General features: G+C 38.1%; 1 protein-coding gene across 2 annotated transcripts in view; it reads right to left on the bottom strand.

Moving 5' to 3' along the window:
• Positions 1-16,009, bottom strand: part of cntn6 (contactin 6) — a 147,374-nt gene extending 131,365 nt beyond the window's left edge. For both annotated transcript variants that reach the window (XM_028024161.1, XM_028024163.1), the window contains exon 1: positions 15,891-16,009. The gene's annotated coding sequence lies outside the window, so the exon portion shown is untranslated. The remainder of the gene's footprint in view (positions 1-15,890) is intronic.
• Between the last annotated feature and the right edge of the window lie 3,372 nt (positions 16,010-19,381).

Raw genomic sequence — 19,381 nt, 5'->3', positions numbered from 1 at the left:
TTTCCTTAACAATAACTATTTCAAACATGAAACAAACAAAATAAAACATGGAAAAAGAGAACAAAAATAGAGACATAAATACAGTATCCAAGAGCATTACAGAACATGTAAATTACAACGCAATACATACGTGTTGTAGTTCTAAGGTTGTAATTTTTCAAAATATTAACTTTTGAAATGTTAAAAGTTAATGCTAAATGTTAACTTTGCTAAAGCTGAAGTTAACATTTATCTGTAGCTAAATGTGTAAATGATTTTTAACCATCTACACCAAGATGGCTAAAAGCACTACACCATGTTGGTGTAGTTAGCGCAACTAACTTTTCACTTAGTGTTGCCTACAACCATAACACAGATAGCTCTGGGCGTATGCTTCTCCTAACAAAGCGACCATCTGCCCCAATCTAAAGTCTTTTGCTGCCTCTAAGCAGGTTTTCTTCAACGATTACCTGGTTTTTACCTGGAAAAGCCTAAAATACTGAACTTCAAAAATCTGAACATTTTTATAATAGTCAGACTTATGAAAGTAACTTTTTTTTAAATTGTAAAAGAATTATAAGAATCTCTCCTTTCACTTTAAACTGATGCACTACTTTGTGCTGTACTATTATGTCAAATTTCTGGTTGTTTCATTACAAAATGTGAAAATGTTCAAGCACTATTAATACATTTTTCAAGTCGCTGCGTGACGCACTGAGGAGCCATACTGAGAGTTGAGCTGGTGGAGCACTGCCTGGTAAGTCAAGTGGGAGTCCGATCCAGGCCACAGGCCTAACAGTCTGAGAGCCACAGGAGACCAAACCGACAGACTGCAGGGACAGAAGCTTTACTGAGGGGCAGGCAGGCCGTTGATCAGCACCGACCGGAGTCCACCACGAGGCCCTTGTCAAATCAGATGCCTGGATTTGTGACGTGTGACTCACCCTCGTTACAAAATATCTCCACGAACCAGTCCGCAGCGGCCACTTGACATGCAAATATTCACATAAAAGCCCAGCGAGAGCCACAGTGTCAAGGTACCAGTTTATTCTGAGAGTAAGCAGCTCATCACACGACGGGTTCATTGCAAAATCCATTTAGTGTGAAGCGCATTAATCATGCTGCGGGACTGCCAAGGTGTCGCCATTTATGCTGCTCTGTAGATTACAAGAGAGGGATGTTGGAAATGCTGCTTAATAGCGAGGAAGCTCTCATTACCGCCTCGCCTGTCATTCGTTTCTCCATGTGGCCTTGCATGAATTCAAAAGATGCTCGACGGGCAAAAGCAAGGATACTCGTTCAGCATGTGAGCAGCTCCTCGCAAAGCAGATGTTCACAAAGTTTAAAGGTACATTACGGCACCATTTGCAGAAATAACCTGCTGCACAGTAGATGCAGACATCATTAGGAGATTCTCAATCTTCCCGTCAAACTCCGGGGCCCCTGCTCTAATTTAGATTGCTCTTGCGGAACAGTCCAGAGCAGGTTCTGACATCATATTCAGCACCGGTGTGGTGTTACATCATAGCAGATTAAGACTCCATAACTACCTGCTGAGATGAAGGAACTCAACAGTAAAAGGCAGCACTGAAGGTGTTAAATAAATACTGACAGTAGGAATGATCCAATTTGCATGTCTTTTAGAACTCGGTCAGACAAATTTGTGCAAACTAGGAGGTCAAAAGGTTGATTTTGGCACAGACTTGAATTAGCGAGTTAAATATATCAGATTGGGAAGTAAAACATCACTACATCCCATGGTACCTGTATTCAGACATTTGAAATAATTAAAATAAAAAAGACGTTTGAAAGAAACTTGTATTAAAATTTCAAACCTCCCATAACAAGGTCTGAAAGGCATAACAACTGTTACCATTATGATACTGAAGTCAGTATCTGACTTCTATTTCTTGATTTAGCTCATCGTCAGCCTAATAGCATAATTGCCTAAGTCCCATTTTAAAAACCTAATAACAATTATGCTGTTAGGTTGACGTCATGTTTCTCACTAGCCGTTATCGCTTTTATACACAATTTCACTCAATTCTCATCTCCCTTCAGTGACGTGTCTGGAAATTCTCCCATTGAGCTTGATTTCTACAATTACTACTGGCAAGAAAGACAAAGAAGAGAAAGTGGTAGGAGGACAACGGCTTGGGATGTTTAACGACTTATCAAACTTATTCATGTGTGATTTTCTTGATGTCTTCAGCTGAATTTCAACTGGGCCAATCAGAAAACAGAAACAGTTGTGAATGATGACATTGATTTTCTGCACTGTTTTAGAATTTTAGTCTACCTACTGTATATAGCAGGGGTGTCAAACTCCAGTCCTCAAGGCCGCTGTCCTGCAGTTTTAAATGTGCCACAGGTGCAAAACACTGGAATGAAATGACTTAATGACCTTCTCCTTGTGTAGATCAGTTCTCCAGAGCCTTAATGACCTAATTATTCTATTCAGGTGTGATGCAGCAGAGGCACATCTAAAAGTTGCAGGACACCGGCCTTTGAGGACCAGAGTTTGACATCTGTGCTATATAGGGTTGTAGTTAGGCAACAGCAGTGGAGGAAGTGAACAAAGCCGTCTCCTCTGTGTTGGCGACGCTTCCAAGACTGTTTTGACATTTTATTGCTGGACAAGATCTTGAAGACTCCACAGGGTTGTTTATAGCACATGCAATTACTGGAAAGCTTAACTGAGCTGGCGCATTTCATACGTCACAGCCAAATATTAGCCTTTGGATAAAATTAGATCCAATCGTATAAAACTTTAACAGTCCACGCCTCTAGGAAGCAATCGATCCTCAATAGCAGAGCATCCAGATCCTCTGTACAAAGCAAAGCGTAGAACAAAGGGCTGTTTTTTTACCAGGATAGTCTCTCACTAAACTGCCAAATTAAAAGTTTTGATTAGATGCTAACTTCAATCTTTTCCAGTCTGCTCTTCGGTGACTGATTGTTGAACAATATTTTCTCTGTTGTAAGGTCAAGGAGAACACCAGTCAAGAAGACATTCACCATTCCATCTGTTGGCTAAATCTATTTCAACAAAGATCTAGGTTTTGAAATGGACCAAAGTCTTTTTGGTCTGCATCAGAGTTTGATTACACATTCACACCTCCCCAAACAAACTGGACTTTATTTATTTATTTTTTTAAGGTTTATTGGCTCTGGTGGCCTTCACCTGATAGTGAATTGACAGGAAAGTGGGCAGTGAGAGAAGGGGGAAGAAGTGCGGCAAAGGTCACCAGGCCGGGAATCAAACCTGCGACAGCCGCGTTGAGGCCCAAGGCCTCCACATGTGGGCCGTGCAAAACCCCTGTGCCACCTCAATACCAAAACTGGACTTTCTAGGCAGATGAACTAGAATTCAAATAAAGTGAACTAAACAGGGCTGGTGTGAACACACCCTTTACCATTCTTGATCTGATAACTCCCTGAGAAACTGTCACCCAGATTGTCATGCCACGATGTGCGCCCTCTAGTGCCCGTTCTGAATTAGTGTGGTCTGCATGTGTACTGAATTATAGACCATTATTCCTTGATGCTTAACTGTTTTTGGATGCAAGCGTGCATAAATTATGCAATTGTATCAGGACAATTCCATGCATCTTCTATTTCAACCTAGTGTGCTTACATACAAGATTATTATCTGCTCTTGAGGAGACGCACACAAAGCAAGGCGACTGTCAGAAGGTATCACTATCATTTTCTGAATGTCAAACTTGATCAAAACCAATGTTATCCACTGAAGGGAAGCCAGAGTGCTGAGTACATGTATATTGAACAAAAAGGTATGCTGCATGCCTCAAGCACAAAGAAGAACACAGTCATGAATCATTTCAAATTCATAGTTTGTCATCATCAGATAGGGGCTTATGACAGGATTTGATGGATGGGCCTGCCAGAGGGAAAAGAATTCAACTAACCTATTTGAGCTGCTGTGAATAAGAGAAAAACTAAAGCTTACAGAACACATCACTGCTCAAAATAAGTTTATCTACATAAATACATGTAAAGGTAATGAATACTGCCAAATCACAGCCTACCAGCCTGGTAGCTGTAGAATGAGTTCAGATCAGAATTTTATTTTGTGGTACTATAGTAAAAACCAAAAAAAATAAATAAATTGTGAATAATAAAAAAAAAGAACTTGGTTCTTTTTGGTAATTGCATGGCTGTGACTGCATGGCACAGCATTTATGGTGCCAAATACAAATTCTTCAGGACCCCATTACTCAAAGAAGTGTGGTTTATAACACTAACATGCACACAGTACCTGGGTTTCCATTGACCATGTAGTTGTGCAAATTGGAATTATGAAATTAAATTTGATTAATGGAGACGCGGCAATTTCGAAAAAAACTTGTCAAAAAAAAGTTATTGCAATAGGATGAGGCAGTTTTTCAGGCGTATCATAATAAGTATATTTTGCAAAACTGAAATGGAAAAACCCTGATTACACAAGTCAGCTGATCAACAACCAGATGTTAAGATTGAGAAAAAAGACGACAGGAAGTGGTAGGAGGATGGTGGTATGGAACGTTTTTTAATGACTTGTCATGCAAACAAATGCGATTGTATTTGTGTTTCTGATATCAAAACACCTCAATTGCAAAACTGTATTTTTTCTACAAAGGAATATTGACAGTTTAGCACATATTTGTAATGAAAACGCAGCTACCAACTACATTCAATCAAATTTTTGAATTTACCTTTACTGATATTTATTGATGCTCTCGTGAACACAGTGGAAAAAATAGTTAAAATGACATTTGCAAGAACAGTGTCTATAAAGTTTGTTTTATTATTCAGTACCATCAATTGTAATTTATCAAGAAAACAAATAAGTATTCTTATCGCAATAAGTCTTTCGTGATACATAATACAATACATGCCAATCTCTAACTGCCCCTGTAAGCATTTTCTAGTTTGACCCATTTCAGTATTGATGAAATATTTAACCTTTTGCTTGCTAATATCAGAATCATGTAGAAAGAAATAGATGTTAAATTACAGTATTTCCTCTCTCTACTCAATCTTCCCTGAAAAAACAAGCAAAACAAAAATCATATTGTCTTCGAGCCCAACAGCCAAACACAGACGTTTATTTAGCATTTCCGACAGTAGTCGTTGATGTAGAGTCAGTGACTCATGATCCACAGCATTCGCTGCAAGTATTGAGACCAAAGTGGTTTGAAGGTGAAGGATGAAATATTAACTCCCAACACAGACGGACAGCTTCCTATTCCAGATAGATAAATCCATAACTCTGCTCTGCAGCACGAAGCTCTTTTTAAGAAAGAACAGGATTTGTACGTCCTTGGCTGCAATGAGCCACCATTTGCAAGGGGAAGCTGAGGTGTATTAGCAAGTCAAGGTGTTATCAACCAACCAACAAGTAGTTCACTTTTTCCCAATTTCCCATTTTTCAAAATAAATGTGTGGTCAGTGTTTAAAATCCTCGCGCAACTCAATGACCCAATTTGGGTCACAAGGTCTGTGTGGAGATATCACAGTAATATCACAAAAGTAAGAAATATAAAACTTGACTGAAATGCTTTCAATTAAAAGAAATACAGAACAATTATGGAAGTGCTACTGTTAAATATTACAGATAGAATAATCCAGACTCATTCAATAAACTGGATAATTGACAAATCTATTTATTTCAAGAACTTTATCACAAAGTGAAACATAAATTACACAGACGTTGTGCTAATTATGATTGTTTTCTACTTAAAGCTAATAAAAACAGGATAATTAAAATTTGAATATTACATATAGCCAATAAAAAACAGTTTTTAAAAACAGAAGTTGTAGGCTTAAAAATGATATGTGCTAAAAGATTTTGAAAACATATTCTTAGTCTGACAAGTGAGCTTCATTGGAACACATTCCAATTTAAGGAATATGTCTGTATTGTCTAAGGCATATTTTATTATTATTTAGATCTTGATACATCAACAAAAAATAAATAAAAAAGGTTAGAAGTAACAGTCACTCGTTTAAAATGAAAATCAGTCTTTTCATGAATTCCCAAAAAAAATGTATACATTTTTTGACATTTTAATTTTAGTCTAGTCACAACTAAAGAGATAAGTAGAAATTCAGACTCAGCTAAAACAGTAGGCGGTTGTTGTATCAACCATCCAGACCTCTCAGGTCTTCTGGTTCTGCTCTGCAGCCACAGAACCAGAACCAAATATGGAGGAGCAGCATTCAGCTTCTATGCACCACAAATCTGGACCAAACGTCCAGAAAACTGCAAAACAGCTGAAACACTGAGTTCCTTTAACTCTAGAGTAAAAACCCAGCTGTTTAGATCTATTTTTGGACCAAAATAAATGAAACACTAACTCTGGGGAATGACAACTAAGGGCGTAAATCCCATCTCATTATTGGGGGACAATAAACAGGAAAATGTCTTAAGAGCATTTTGGAAGGGGGGGAGGGAGACCAGCAAAGTTCCATTCCCGAACTTGGTCAACATTTTTGTAACGTAAAATGTGGTTTAGAAAGTTTTTAAATCACATTCAAGCTGCAGGGCCAAAAATGACTAGTAATGCACATCAAACGTGTTTTATTCTCCGTAGGCAAACTGTTGAGAAGTAAAACTAAAATTAAAATTTTGCTTCTATACGAGTTTTGTTCAGATCTAATATGACACCTTTACAAAAATGCAAGGTTCTAAATAAAAACAAGTTTTAATGAGCAGCTCCACTTAACAAAATTCTCCATAAACATGGATTTATTGTAATGGTTCTTGATACAAAATATGGACTATTTAAATTACAACTTGTTAAGATTTTAGTTTTGCATATCCTGGATGGCTGAGAACCAATAATAAGTAGATAAAAATGAATATCTGGGGAGTATCATAATTTAAACACTTAAAGCACCAGGGTTTATATAGAAAAATATTCAGATTTTATTTTGTGGTTTAAAAGGCTCTACATTGAAGATGGTGAGAAATAAAGGCAGCTTTCTGTTTTTTCTATCTGTTCTCAGCTCTGGACACTTGCTCAGCACCTCCCTTCAAATTAAAACTCTCCTAATTCACGTACAAGTTTGATTTCCAAGGCATAACACGTTTCAGCCAAAGTAATGAAATAATGAACTACAGTCTGATTTTTATTGTTAATGTGTTTCACTCTATTAAGCCGTGAATGTAAATAAAAGACTTACATGTCTTTTGCTTTAAATATTTAGTTACTGGAGGGGTTTTAATTTGTGCTGCAGAGCCACAGCTAACAGCTAATAGCTAGCTCCTCACTTCAGTGGCTCTGACCAGCCTGTGCCGTTCAGCTGCTGTTGCTCCTCCTACACTTTGGACTGAACCATTGTTCTAATAATGGTAGGGGGACCTAAAAATTAATTCTTAATTTTTTTCTTAGATCAATGGTAGATTTATTTCATTCTTTGTTTCTTTTGCCTTTTCATATTGATCTTGTTTAAAAGCAAACATTTCTTCAATGATTTTCTTTAAGGGGGGGCAATGCAATTTTAGACTTTTCCAAGATTGGGGGGGTCCGGACCCACCAGATCCCCCCCGGGATTTACATCTATGATAACACTTGGTAAAACGTAATGTTTCAATTGTTATTCTTATGTTTTATGTTGTAAAGGGCTTTGAACTGCCTTGTACCTGAAATGTGCTATTCAAGTAAAATTTGATTAGATTGTTTTAACATGTATGGAGCGGTAAGCATTTTGGTTTGACTGAAGCCAAACCTGGGGTGTTTCAAAATTCAGGGGCTCCCTGATTCGAAGAGCGATTAAATCACAGCAATGAGACAAAGATCACCTGAATTCAACGCCTCCTCCAAATGTGACCCACAACACGTCTTTATTCGGCCAGATATGATGGACGTCTGCTGATTCACAGTTCACCTGATTATGCCAAGATTCATTTCAGCCAAACAGGAGATTTCTTGTAACAGTGGCGGACATAGTGGGAGATAGAGTGTGAGAAGGGTACAGTTTTAAATATAGGAACATTCAAATCTAGTGGTACAAAAATTAACATGCAAGCTAGTTTCAGCAAAATAACTGTCCTAACAGCAGCAATAGGAGGCAAACTTCTGTTTCTGGGCTATGTTCAAGTAGCTCAACTTATCTTGTTAACAAAATCTCACCTAGTGAGTCTGATCTGAAAGTAAGTCGTTTCATCCCAGCGGGATCTGTCCAGTACAACATTAGATCAGAATCTGACTCCATTTAAGTGTTTCTGCAGAGCTGAACCTCAACTCAAAATGAATCAGATAAAATACAGCAGATTTGCACAACATTTCAACCATCATGCAGTTTCTAGCTAAACCCAACTGAACTCAAAAGAGGAGAGAATCTGCATGAATCTACAAGAGCAAAAAAAAAGAAAACAACTAGTATTTTGTCCACTCTGCTCCCCTATATTAAGACATAATATCCTGCAAGACACTAATGTCTTAAGAGGATTAATGTTTCCTAGAAATCATAACAAGGAACTATTTATTAAAATGGATTTAGGTCTCCAGAAGTTTATATACTATGCTTTCTTGCAGTTGGACTATTTTTAGACACAAAAGGGCCAGAAAAAAAAAAAAAGAAAAAAGATGAAAGTAACCCGCTGCTCAGTATAGCACAGTATGGCAATCCTGTTCCCCATCCATCAAAGCACAGAAAGTAGGGGCTCTGATTTATTCATAAGCCAGTCCTCGTCTGCCACCGAGCATTAGACAAAGACAGATCACACAAAAGGCAGCAAATCTGCTGGGAAAAGCAAATTGCAAATCAAAACAAATCAAACTGAGGTGTGAGCAGTTTACTGTACTTCCTTTGCCAAACAGGTGGCTGCAGCCGCGAAGCTCAGAGGACCGAGAGGAAAGGCTTTTGCTGGAGAGAAGAAAGAAGAAACGATGTTGGTTGAGTCGCTGCACTAATTTCAACTCTGCGTTGTATCTGTGGTTTAAGGCATTCTACAAGCAGCATGTCAGGAATAATTCACCGTGATTCGAGCTGCACAGCCTCCATCAAGCTTTTGTCAGTCTCCGTCAGAGAGTGAAGGTCACCGCTCCATCCAGCTGACCTGGCCCTTCTCTTTGGATCTGCCCGTACCGCTCCACTGGATATTTTTTTCACAAATATTCTCTAAGGTTCAAATTATTTTCATCAAAAAGAAAAATAGACTGTGTAATGTTCCGTTTTTATTAGATTGCTCTTTTGCACCATTAGCAGGCTCACTCATTCAGTGCCTGGTGCAAGCTGACCTCCATTCAACCTTTTTCAAGTAGAGGATTTCTTTAGAAAACTGCTTTGATGTTTCCAGTGCAATCCACTCATCACAGACATCAGCCAATAGTCACATTTCTCTCTGAATTCATCTTAAATCCATGACAATTAAATAAAATGACAGCATCAAACATCACAGTTATCTTTGATAGCGAGCTTTTTTCTCAAAGAAATTAACTTTGAATCCGTTGCCTGCGAGGACCCTACTTTGACTAGGTCATTCCTTGCTGTGTAGTTCGTGCTACTGGCAACAACCCAACCTGCACTTTTAAGAATGACTTTTTACTGCTACAACGCACCGTTATTTCTGACAACTCTGCCTCTTTCACAAAGTTTCCTAAAGAAAAAAAAATCGGCTCCAATCCTAAACTTGTCTGAAGATTTATGAATGAAAAAATGAGAAGTCAATGGCAAATTCTCTGAGAGATGCTAGTCTAAAGTTCAATCATGGTATGGAGTGAAATACTCAAAAAGCATTACTTAAAACTCCCAGAATTTTTTGAGTAGTTTGCTTATGTTCAGTGGCAGTGTAGCATTTAGTCAACTTAGAAGACAGGAAGTGTTGGTAAAATGATTTATTAAAGCAATCGTTGGCATCAACAACCAAGATAAACAAGAGAAATAAAAATCACAATTGTTTTTACTGTTAATGAAGCATAGCTTGTTACATTGATATAATTCCTTTCATGAATAATTAATTAAGCAGTCACAAAATTAAAATACCTAAACTTCAACCATTACCGGAAGGTAACGGTCTGTATAGATACGCTATACAGACCGTTACCAAAATAAAAGCATGGAACTTACAGCAGTTACAGGAAACAAAGTAACATTCAGTTGGCCTTTACAGCCATATTAGGGTCATTGTAGATAGAAAGGGGGAAAAAAGAGTTTGAGTTAAAAACATGTTTAAAGCTGACAGAAAATTTGAAAGTATGAGTTAGTAATTATGTGTTACAATACATCATTTACGATACCTAAACACCAACTATAAACCCTTAAAAAAGGTGAACATAAAAAAATACAATTAAATTAAATATGAATTTTTTGCACTTCAGTTCTTTCATTTGAATTAAAGTGTGCAATTTTTTATCCTCTATATGTGACTTGTCATTGTACTTGCTGAAGTTGTTAACATGTAGACCGAAGGACAGGGAGTGGTTACGGAAAATAAAAATTTTAAAAACACTACTCCAACTTCAAAAGATTCACAAATAAGTAGCGAGATGCTATCTCTGCTACATTGCTAGCTGTCGCTTAATCATTCAAGCTAGCTATGCCTTCCACTCAAGCTAGCTAGGCACTAGGAGAACAAACTAATATTTTGCATATGTTGAATTGCTTTTGAAACATTATGAATGAAAAATTAATCAGCATTCTGCAATGTAATGCTTCAACTGTTGACTGTGTGTTTCGTGACTTTATACTTTTGTTTTTATGACATAAAGCACTTTGACATGCCTTGCTGCTGAAATGTGCCATACAGATAAACTTGATTGACTTGACTGATATAGTTTAGCTGCCTGCTAAACTTTTTTTTTTTAAATGTTGGTATGAGTTTGTGAAGAATCTTCCATAAATAAACATCATTCTTAAAAAGAAAGAAAACAGTTTCTAAAAAAAATGCATATTTATTATTCACTTATTATTTTTTTTAAGTTCCTCCAACAACCAAGTCTACAAGACAATCGTATAATCGTCTTTTAGACCACAGAAAAAAACTACAGAGAAGGTGATGGATTGTAGTGATAAGTTGCTTTTCTTTGAGCGAAAAACACTTGATCCGTTAAGCTATATTATACCAAAAGCACAAATGTAGTAAATGGTGTGTGTTTGTGTCCAGGCGTAAAATGTGTAAACTCAAAAATGAACTCATCTATAAACCATGAACTCCGTTTCAGTGTCCTTTTCATGCAAAGCGTTTAGTCGGCAAAACTGGTCGAAAACTATAGATTTCAGAAATGGAGTGTCTTGCTGGACTAAAGCAATTCTTTACAAGAGTAATTTGCTATCCTTATAATGCAGGGTGTAGCATGGAAATATCACTAACAATTTAGCACAAGATAAATAGCTATTCCCAACTAATATATTTGTCTTTATTGTGCCAGTCAAAGCAATGAAAGAACAACTTAGTGCCTCAGTGAATTGCATTAAGGAACACAAACAACACTGTTTTATAGACACGATAACAGAACGAGTTAAGTTCCTGTTGAAGCAACATCAGCAAGAGGACTAATTTAGCCTTTCAAAATAAAGGTAATCATACCATTCACAGTCAATCAATTAATTGCATTATAAATTAAAACGAACTCAATTTCCATGATTTACCGTTTTCTCTTTTCATCTAAACTGGATGATTAAAGTCTTCAGTCTGGTTCTTTCGTCTCATCTAGGACTTTTTTGAAAGACAATGTTGTTTACACACTTCATCATTCATTTCATTTGTTGTTTCTGTTGCTTGGTTTATTTATTTTAGATATTCAACATGTCTTCCAGTTCTAGTGTTAAATGTTCATTAGAATTTAAGGTTGATTGATCCTTGATAATATGTTTCTGCATTATATTGCTATTATACACAGTGTTCCAAATTATTATGCAAATTGGATTTAAGTGTCATGAAGATGACATTTTTTGTTGTGCTATTAAATTTATAGGTGGTATTGTGTGTCAGGGCTCTTTGAATCACTATAACTAATTTCAGAGAGCTGCTTGATTAGTTTGTCTGGTAAGCTCAATTAAAGGAAATCTACTTAAGAAGGATGTTCCACATTATTAAACAGGCCACAGGTTTCAAGCAATATGGGAAAGAGAAAGGATCTCTCTGCTGACGAAAATCATCAGATAGTGTAGTGCCGTATGACAAGATATGAAAACATTAAATATTTAAGGAAAACTGAAGCGTTATCGTACTGTGAAGAGATTTGTGTCTGATTCAGAACAAAGATGGGTTTGTACAGATAAAGGCAAAATGAGGAAGGTTTCTGTTAGACAAATTCACTGGATTAAGAGAGCAGCTGTTAAAATGCCTTTACAAAGCAGCAAACAGTTATTTGTAGCTGTTGGTGCCTCTGGAACCTCAAGGTGGAGGATCCTCCAGAGGCTTGCAGCGTCAAACACACTTGTTCACTGATGACTGCTGTGCAACCCTGGATGGTCCAGATGGACGCAGTAGTGGATTGGTGTTGGATGGCCACCGCATCCCAACACGAGAGAGAGAGAGAGAGAGAGAGAGAGAGCTGGTTGGGCTCTTCAGGGTCCATTAAGGTGTGAAAATGACCTCAGCAAAGTATCTGGACTTTCTGACTGATCACCTTCTTTCATGGTTCAAAAAGAAGAGCCGTACCTTCTGTAGCAAAATCATCTTCATGCATGACAATGCACCATCTCATGCTGCAAGGAATACCACTGTGTCATTGGCTGCTATGGGCATCAAAGGGGAGAAACTCATGGTCACCATCCTCCTCTGACCTCTGACCTCAACCCTATTGAGAACCTTTGGAGTTTCCTCAAGCAGAAGATCTGAGGATGGAATGCAGTTCATATCAAAACAGCAGCTCTAGGAAGGTTTTCTGACATCCTGCAAAGAAATTCAAGCAGAAACTTTCCACAAACTCACAAGTTCAATGGATCAAGAATTGTGCTGTGATATCAAAGAGGTTCTATGTTAACATGGAACTCGGTCTGTTAAGATGTTTTTGATTGAAATACCTTTTGATTTTAGTACATGTGAACACTTAATGCTGCACATTCAAAGAACGACTGTTTGCAGTTTTTATAATCCATAAAATGTTTAGAAAATCTGCTGTGCATAATAATTTGGAACAGCGCATTTTGAGTTTATTATTTTTGAAAAAAAACACCGTTCTCATGGGGAGCTTTGTTTAGGAAAATTAGATTTATGCTGTAATAGTTCATGACTTGAAAATTATACTGACCATCATTTGCATTGACCATTTAAGAAAATCTGAGAAAATATCACTGCATAATAATTTGGAACACAGTGTATTACTCAAAAACAGTCTCAAAACAACAATATTAGCATTTATCACAATAACTTCTGGGACAATTTATTGTCCAGCAAAATTTGTTATGGTGACAAGCCTGGTTATCAGTTAAACACAAAGAGAGCCATCAGTAAAAAGCAACAAAATCATGTCACAGCACGAGCGAACTGCTAATCTGACCTTTAGCCAAGAGAATATTTTTTATTTGGTGCGACAGACAGATGCCTGAACAGCAAAGCAGCATTTATCAACGATTCTGCACCCTGAATAAACACAGAGACCGGCCCACTATCATCCACCTGAAGCTGGAAGAACTGCCAAATCGCAGACATGTGAGGAGCTGGCTCACGCAGCATTCCAGTATCACACAGCCTGACCCCGGCAGACAACAGTCGGCTGTGGGTGTTAAACCACCCCGACCGCTCCATTCATCACTGTTATCTCTATCACCCCTGTGAAGATTAGCCCTCAGCCAGAAGCTACCTTCCTGCTCAGACTGCCACTAGTGAGCAAAAACCCAGAGAACCCCAGCAGAACAAGGTGATGACTCAAAAACAACAAGAGAATGTGTTGAGGTGCGCACGAACACGTACACCAGCTGAATTCAGTACACTAGAAAATGTGATCTTCTCCTCAAAGACGCAGCTTTTCCTCAGAATACACCTAAAACCTGCTACTGAAACCCACCTGGACTGTTTGTTACCCACAAACAGAAATGTGCAATACTGCATGTTTTGGTACTGATCCAATACTAAGTAAATGCAAAGCCTGTATCATCCATACTTAATAGAATTTGAATAGAATTTGTGGTTTTTCCTTTGAATTAATTTGTTAAAACTAAGGACAGAACTGAGACAATGTTCTGTCTCAGTTCTGAGACTAAAAATACTCCAATAACATATTAACTTAACAGAAAAAAGAAAAGCTAAACAAATGTGTGCATTTTTTAATATAAAAAAAGCACCAAAAAAGAGTCATTTGAGAGCACATCAAAACTAAATCATTTTTCACGTATAATTGAGGAACTATGATACAAAAATAAAATGTCAGGAGGGAATCTGATTCCCCAGTACCATGCTAGTATCGACCCAGTTCCGATACCAACTTGGTCTTGATATTACTGATATTTTGAATGGATTTGCCCACCTCCACCCACAAAACTGCTTTATTCTGAGTTGTAGGTTTATGTTTGAGTCAGAAGTTGGGTAGTTTTAACCAGGAGTGGACCAGATATCAGCATCAAGGTGTGACAAGGTTTTGGATTAAAAAGGCAAAAACAAATTTCACCCCGTTTCCATGGCATTACGTCCTTCCAGTGAGATGCCAGAGTCAGCTGGGACTCCTCCAGCTTTAATAAGCATGAGATAACAGTGGTACCCCTCCTCCACCTGTTGCTGTCCCCTCCTAATCAGCTGGTAGATAAGACGTGACTACACTTTTCTGTTTGCTATTAAGACAGACAGTTTCTGTCTCTGTCTTAAAAATTTCGTGGTTGAAATTTTTACAACCACGAAAAAATAATGTCATGGCATGGAAACTGAAGAAGCTCCACACATCAGTCTTATTAGGACTGCAGGCTCAACCCACAAAAGGCACCACTGATACTATCTTTATTAAAATAAAAACATGCATCAAATCCCATGCTGGCATTAGATAAAAATGATGGGAAATGTTAATTTTCAATTTAATCAAAAATAAATACATAATTTTTTTTTTTTTTTTACCATTTTCATTTGTGTTGTTTCTGTGCTGCATTGTCCTCTCTGTGTTTTTAAATGATATAGGGGGATTACTCCTGTCTTCACCTGCTAATGTTATTATCTGATGAGGACAAGATGGGCCCCTTTCGATGGCCCCCCCTCAGAGTAATCACCGGGGCTCAATTGCTTGACGAGCTTTAAAAAAATAAACCACAAAATGTCAAATTAATCATCATTTCTGTGGAGTCAGTGACAGAGAAGTGTGATTACTGAACTCCGTTTGAGGGGACTTCATTTGAAGGAAACCTACTAATGACATATTTATTACCTGTCTGGGTGGGATGAATGGGGGTGTCTTGGTAATTTGCCCTCCAGCTCTATTGTTTAATAGCAGAAAAAGCAGCAGAGAGAGAAAAAAGAAACACTAGGTGAGAGCTTTCTGTCACGTTTCAGGGTCTGGGCACCCGACAGAAGAACCAAAGTAAAAGAAAATCTCTCTTTTCAACACCTGGAACTATAACTCTATTCCAAATCAACCCAAAGGTAAAATGAAGCGGGATATTATTGCTTTCTTTAAGAAACGATTCACATCGTGAGCCTTCGTTGCCAAGCATCTGTCCGCTCCACCAGCACATCTTCACAACTGTCCACCAAGACAATATAGTGAAGCTCAACGTGGACAACCGAATGTAAAAGCCCATTTTCCCCTCCAGCCGAGAGGGACGCGCTCAGGATGCTGATGTTATCCAGCCCTGCTGCCGAATCAGATCAGATGTTTTTAAAACAGCAGCCAGAAGCAACAAAATGGACCAAAGCACCAGAGAGCAGCAACACAGCCGCTTATCAAGAGCAGGTAGCATCCAGGATGTCACACTAAAACTGCCGAACGGTTCGCCTGTAACTGGACCGCTACAGTCAAGTTAGACGGATGTCTTACCTGTTCCGGAGAGGAGAGAGACACCGCAGCGACTATGTGCGCCGAGCCGCGCAGTCTGCACAGTGGCTGAGAGAGGACCGCAAGACGTCCCGACAGTGAACTACAAAAGTGCCAATGCCTTTTTTTTTTCACACCGAGAAAGGACAGGCAGATTCAGACCACTCCCCTCTTATCAAACTATTGCCAGCTGTTTCGTGCAATCAGCTGTGTCTCCGTGGATTAGTAAAGGGTGGGCTTAAAGTTTAATCTGATGTGAATCTGAGACGCAATTCATAAAAGAGAGCAAACATGAGCTCAGTTCCTGCGTGATATAAGGTTATTATGATTTTAAAAAATTAGATTAGGGTGGAGTTTCACTTTCCAGTGCCAAATCAACCCAAACAGTCCAATCCACACAAGTTAAAGTAACATTTCAAAAATAAATTTGCTTAATGGAAACAGTTCAATTGGGGGGAAAAAAAGAAGACTGACGTTTTTCAATATTAAGTTTTGGCGCTAGGGTGAGGCGAGTTTTCTGCTGTATCAACATCAGTTTACTTCGCAACATCCGAGTGTATGATCAACAACTTTGTTACCACTGGCGGAAATGACGAAGGCGACAGGAAATGATAAGAGGATAAATGCGCAGCCTTTTTTTATGATATTGCAACTTTGATTTTAATTGCATTTCTTGTTAAATGGAAACACGGCAATTGCGAAATTGTGTGGGGTTTTTTTATTACTTCAGCGGAATATCAACAAAGTTTTGAACACATTTGTAAAGGAAATGCAGTTGGTTAAAGTTTCACTTTCAGAAGAAATACTGACAACACAAACGGAGGTGGGGAGGGAATCAAAGGTACAGTACAAAGTATTCATTGTTTAGTTAACCATGTCTTGCTACTTTTGATCTAAATTTATAGTAAATCAGACCACAAACGTCTAGTGACTTTTGCAGACTTTGGCAGTAAACATAAAGCAGGTTTTTACATTTTTTTATTTTGTTCTCGTTGTTGAGAATAGACACACACAAAAATCCATACAAAGATAACAGAAAAAATATTTTGTTCTAAAACATGATTTAAAGGGGCTTTTTTGCTTAATTTCCTATTAAATAATGACTATTATATTTCAGATTTGAGATGATTTGCAGCTCTCTTTCCCCATCAAAATAGGACTTTCTCACTTTATTAAAAATATTGTTTGTACAGGTAAACTACCACTTTGCAAAAATAAAGTATCTTTACAAAGAAACTTGCAAATGTAGGGAGAATGTCATTGCAGCTGATTAACATTTTAAACCTTAAATAATACCTGACCTTTCCATCCATCCATTTTCTGTACACCCAAGGCCCCAGTGGGGTGCTGGTGTCTATCTCCAGCTAACATTCCAGGCGAGAGGCGGGGTCACTCTGGACAGGTCACCAGTCTGTCACAGGGCAACACAGAAACAGACAGAACAAACAACTCACACATGCACAGGGAGAACATGCAAATTCCATCCAGAAAGACCCCGGGCCGAGAATCGAACCCAAGACCTTCATACTGCAAGGCAACAGTGCTACCAACTGTGCCACTGTGCAGCCTACCTGACCTTTCCCTAAATAGAAAACATTTTGAACCAATTTGAATAATAAACAGAACTTTACTGTAATATTTGATAACTGGGTTTAATTGGAAGGCATGTTTGATTGGATTAAAATGACCTTGAGATGAATCAAACCCCAAATCCAAAGCATAAAATGTTTTTGAATTGAATTGAAAATTAAATAAAAACGTTAAGCAATATCAAAAAAAACAGAAACAAAGATGCCATTTTATAATTTCTTATTTTGACGAAACAACTACCAGAGCATTTGAAACCTCTCAGACTGAAGCAGGAGATGACACCATCATGGTATATGGAGACAAAAAGCACATAGAACAACAGGAGACACAAAGTTAATGAGATGTTATAATGACACAAACTCACAGAGAGAAGAGAGGATGAGTTTGGTGCATCATATACCAGGTCTCCCACCTGCAGTGAGGGTCTAATACATGCTTCAGGGTCCCCAGAGCCCACACCAGAAGCTCAAAGTGAAGGCTTCAGACTTAATCTTAAAAGCAGAGAGGCCGTCAGCCTCCTGAACCCGAACTGGAAGTGGTTTTCACAGGAGAGTAAGCTTCTACTTTTAGAAACTCCAGGAAGTGCAAGTAAGGCTGCGTTCTCAGAGCATAGTGCTCTGTTTGGGTAATATGCTATGGTGAGGTTAATAGAGCTTGGTTAAAAGGGTTTGGTTTATAGGGAGGAGCTTTTAGATTCTATTGTTCTTCCCAGTTCCCAAAGAAGTCTATTATCTTCATATTTTGAAGGACCTGGTGAGGTTTGCAGAGACAGACTGGGTCATCCAGCTACATCCAGGAATATAATGGGGCAAACTAGAGGGAGACCAAGTGTAGCCTTGTTTTTAGCACCAGTCGGAATCATCGTGACATGGAATTTGTTGTGGGATAAAAGAACAGTTCAGTATTTAAGTTTCAGTTGAAAGGTAAGCAGTAATATTTTATTTACATCTTCATTTAGTACCAATCCAAATGAGTGTGTCTCACAGGCTAAAGCTAAGAGCTAGCTTAAGAGGGACCGAGACCAAAGCAGATCTTTTCAACTTTCAGACAACTTCATTCTAATAAACTTTAGAATGTTTTTTTGTGAACGCTAATAATTACTTCTTAAACCTTTATGCCTTTGGCCTTAGGGAACATAACAAAAAAGAAGACTATTTACAAGAAATAGATTTAGGAGGCATTTACGTCCATATGTAAATGAATATTGAGAACAGGTTTATATTTAGAAAATGTTCTCTTTACAAAATAAAGGGTTGTAAAAAGCAAAAGCACTATTACTAGTACTATTATTTTCTTACTTCCTATTGGACAGGTACTCTGAAGGGAATTGCAAGCTCAGTTAACAGTACATGTTTCATGCAGGAAGATCATTGTTGGTTCACAGCTTCGAACAAACCCCAAAGTGTTCAATGCAGGGTACATACAGAAACACTGTGGAAGAACCAGAGTGTTGATTTTGTTGGACATCTGCTTAGTATTGAACACTGTTGACTGTGATATATTACCAAAGCTAATAGAGAGCTGGACTGGACTTCTCATCGAAGCAGACAGAAGTCACGTGTGGGGTACCCCAGGGTTCAATCCTGGGGCCCCCTCTGTTCAATATCTACAAGCTCCCATTACCTTAGATTATATCAAGGGATCTGTAGAGTAACCATAACTATGCAGATGATACACAGCTCTACATTATGATATCACCAGGTGACTCTGAACCCATCAAAGAACTATAATGGAATGGAGGTGTGGAATGTGGGGAGGTGCTATAACTTTCTCCAGAAACAAAACTGATGGTGTTATCTTTGGACCTAAAGAGGAACGATCTACCATCAGCACACATCTTCAGTTATTACAGATGGAAACTAGAGATTAGGCCTGGAATCTGAATGCAGACGTAAGACTTCAGA

The sequence above is a fragment of the Xiphophorus couchianus genome, chromosome 7, assembly GCF_001444195.1.
Source record: "Xiphophorus couchianus chromosome 7, X_couchianus-1.0, whole genome shotgun sequence".
Taxonomy (NCBI): domain Eukaryota; kingdom Metazoa; phylum Chordata; class Actinopteri; order Cyprinodontiformes; family Poeciliidae; genus Xiphophorus; species Xiphophorus couchianus.
This window is presented reverse-complemented; position numbering and strand designations above follow the sequence as displayed.